Consider the following 3,561-nt stretch of genomic DNA (forward strand, 5'->3'; position numbering starts at 1 on the left):
TGTGCTTGTTTGTGGTTTGTGTGTTTTTGACATAGGGCCTCTCTGCTGTTCTGGAATTTACTATGTGGACTGAGCTGGCCTTAAACTTCGAGATCCACTTGTACCGCCCAATCTCTAGCATCAAAGGTGTGCACCACCACACCTAGTAAGCTGTTGTCTTTCTAAAAAGCGCTTTGGAGAGCATAAATGCAAAGAATTAGCATAGACAGTGATTTCCATGGAGATAAGGGTGTGAGGGTTGAGGGTCTGTGATTCGCTGAAGAATGATATCCTGGACTCAGTGTAAACACAAAGAGGATTTTATTCCGCAGAGGCTTGGCTGCTGAGGGTAAAATCTGGAAACCAAGGGGGAGATGCCAGGAGGTCAGGTGGCCTTGGAACTTCCACACTGGAGAGAGAAGTAGGGACACTCTCTCGAAAAAGTCCAGGGTTTTCCATCTAGGTGGGGACTTGCAATAGATTATGGTTGGAGGCGGTCCAGCCAACTTGCTGGAGAAGGTGGAGTTCAGAAGAGAGCCCAGCCGTGGTGGGTGAAGATGCTCTTGCTCTTCTGTAAGTGCTGCGCATGCCTGCAAGGACTCTGCCTTGCTGATTCGTGTATATACGGGGGAGAGGGCTGGGCCCATGTCCCTGTCAGGGACCCTGGTGGTCACTTGTGCTCCTCTCTAGGAGTGCCTGGGTCTGGAGGGTCTGGAGGCTGGGCTGGTGCTGCTTATATTCAAATGTTAAATTCTGCACCCCAAGATCTTCTTGCTCCAAGACAAGCAGATCCAGCCTTTGTTGTGTTAAGCCTTGCTCCCCAAGTTAATTGGTAGATAAAAGGCTAAAGCCTATGGTTGGGCGATAGATAGAGGTAGGCAGGTTTTCAATTACCTGGCTGGAGGTGGCAGATAGGAGAAGGAGAGAAAAAAAGGACATGGAGAGGGGGGAAGTGACCATGAGAGGAGATGGACCATGAGCACATGGCCAGGAGAAGCAGCAAGTGACAAGGGACATAAGCTGGGATGTAAGTTAGACTAGCTCCCAACCTGCCCAATCTAGGTTTACAGCTTATAGATAAAATACCTGGGTTGCGTGTCTTTTACATGAACTAACTAGAATATAATAATTTACTTTTTGGGAGGAAGACATTGCTATCCACCCACAGAGTGCAAATCCACCTGCAGTTGTGGGTGGGACCTGACTGTTTCTGGCCTGCAAAATAGAAGTATTTGTGGTCTGAGATGCTTCCAGGGTGGCCTTAGGCACTGTGGCAAGTACATAATACTCTCGTGGAACCCCCAGAAATCTGTATGAGGTAGGGACCAGCGTGTCCTCTTAACAGGGAAGGAGGCCTAGGCGCAGAGCCCAGCTGGCATTTTTTAGAGTCTGCAGAGCGAGATCAGATAATCCCTCTGGAGTAGAGTGAGCTGCTTCTTGCTCAGTGCCCTGAGAGAACTCCCATCTGTGGATAAAGAAGAGAGTAGAAGCCAGCTGCGCACTTGAGAGGCTGAGATAGGAGGATTGTTGAGTTCAAGAATATCCTGGGTTGCATGAAGACCTATCTTTAAGAGGGGAGTATGCTGGAGAGCACTGGCTTAGCAGTTAAGAGCTGCTTGTCCAGAGGACTTGAGTTCGATTCCCAGTACAAGTGGTAACAACCGTCTCTAATTCCATGTCAAGAAAACATTTTTGTGGTCTTCATGGGCACCAGGAACGCACATGGTACACGGAGACACACTTAGTCAAAAAACCCATACACATAGAATAAATACCAAAGAGAGAAAGAAAAAGAAAGAAAGAAAGCACGGAAATGAAGACATAACTGCCAAACCGGTCATTAGAACACAGAAGCAGGTTTTATCTACAACTTGCAGACTTATATCAACGGTCCCATTTTACAGACCAGGACCACACCCATCCGCCCCAATCCAGAGCAGAGGTGTCTAAGGCGCCCGTAATGCTTTCCCCCTCTATCCACAGTCTGCTTCCCTCTGCTGGCTCCTTCTCTTGGGTAGGACTTCTGCGTGTGGAGCCCCCATCTTCAGTTGCTTCAGTTTCTGTCTGTATCACCTAGGCGCTCTGCTCTGCCTTAGGCTGCTGGCTGCACTGGCCTGGAGCAGCTCCCAGGGGCTCAAGGGTAGGGACGTGACCCACACACAGTGGGCAGGGCGAGTGTGTAGAGGCCTTGTATAATGTCTCCCACAACTCACCCAGGTGATTCTCTTTGCCGATTACTTTCCGAAGGTGTCCCTGTTAGAGGCTGAGGCTACCGCGGCCTAATACAGGAACCAGGTCACCAAGCAGCTGTGGCTCTGAACCTTGCATCCAGGGTGAGTTCCAGGCATGGCCCAGAGCTCTACAGGTGACGGGTTTGGCAGAGGGCAGAGTGTCTTGGTGCTCCGGCACCGAGTAGTACCTCCCTAGTTACTGTCCTCATCATCTATGAGAAGATAACACATATTTCTTTTCTGAGTGGGTAAAAATGAGGTATTTTGTTTACTTAGTTTTAGGAATTCATTTGTCTTTCTCTGAGGATGTTTGTGCATTCCTGGGAACTCTCAACCTGGCCTCAGAATTCCTTAGAATCCCCGAGTGAGGGGCTGGGGGCGTGGCTCAGTGGTAGAGCCCCTGCCTAGGATCCCCCAGTGAGGGGCTGGGGGCGTGGCTCAGTGGTAGAGCCCCTGCCTAGAATCCCCGAGTGAGGGGCTGGGGGCGTGGTTCCACCTTCCTGCAACCCTCCTCTCTTCCTATACTTAGGGTAGGGTGAGTGTCCACTTTACCTTCCCTTGGATTCTGGCTCCCTCTAGCCGCATCCTTAGAGAAGAATAAGGTGTAACAGCCCTTCCTTGGTATCCTCTAGTCCCAATCTGCCTCAGCCACTCCCAACTCCAGGGACTTATTTATATGAATCTGTCTTTTTAGCTCAAACCTCTAGTTCCCTTTTCTGCTTCACTCTCTCATTTTTCTCCATGGAGTTCCCTGAACTGGAGCCCCTGGAGCTGTCCGAGGTCTGCCTTGCGCTCCTAGTCGCGCCCCGCGCCGCCGGCGCCCCCCATCGCACCTCTGTCTTTCTCAAGTACTCACGGCCCAAGCTTGGCAACCACTCTCTTGCTTCACATCCTGCATCCCGCACCTCCCGGAGACCCAGCCCGACTCAAAAATAAACAAAACAAAACAAACAAAATCCCGAAGTACCTTGGTAGTTTTTAATTCAACAAAAAGTATTTCTTTTATTTGGAGAGCCTTATTGGTCGAATTTCATCCTTATTGGTGGAATTTCAGTCCCGCACTCGATTTTGACTGGTTGCTTCTTGCTTATTCCTCTGATTGGATAATCACAGCAAACCTCTTGAAGAAAGGAAGAGCCAAATTCTAGCCTCTTCCGCCAGGGGGCACTGGCGGGCTTCCCGAGGGCTGATCTTTCGGGAAACCTCCCCTCACTCCCCTCCCCAAACTGGGATCCTTTCAGAGGTGGGAAGGAACTGCTGAGGATGGGACAGGTGAATAAACTGGGCCCGCCCTATTTACGAAGAGCACTGCCTCAACCTGGATTGCTGGCTTCACAAATTTTGTAAAACT

At 50.1% G+C, this 3,561-nt stretch overlaps 1 long non-coding RNA gene across 3 annotated transcripts; it reads right to left on the bottom strand.

The window, feature by feature from the left end:
- Positions 1–283: 283 nt before the first annotated feature.
- Positions 284–3,235, bottom strand: LOC103691074 (uncharacterized). 3 transcript variants are annotated; one of them, XR_015646300.1, is made up of 3 exons: positions 3,178–3,235; positions 2,193–2,422; positions 284–1,444 (listed from the first exon to the last, which is right to left on the bottom strand). It is a non-coding gene; the product is annotated as an uncharacterized LOC103691074 (long non-coding RNA). The 3 variants fall into 3 exon arrangements; XR_015646301.1 differs by having other exon boundaries at positions 3,067–3,198; XR_015646302.1 differs by having other exon boundaries at positions 3,044–3,198.
- Positions 3,236–3,561: the final 326 nt, after the last annotated feature.

This window comes from Rattus norvegicus, chromosome 1 (genome assembly GCF_021556685.1).
Source record: "Rattus norvegicus strain SHRSP/BbbUtx chromosome 1, alternate assembly SHRSP_T2T, whole genome shotgun sequence".
Classification (NCBI taxonomy): Eukaryota; Metazoa; Chordata; class Mammalia; order Rodentia; family Muridae; genus Rattus; species Rattus norvegicus.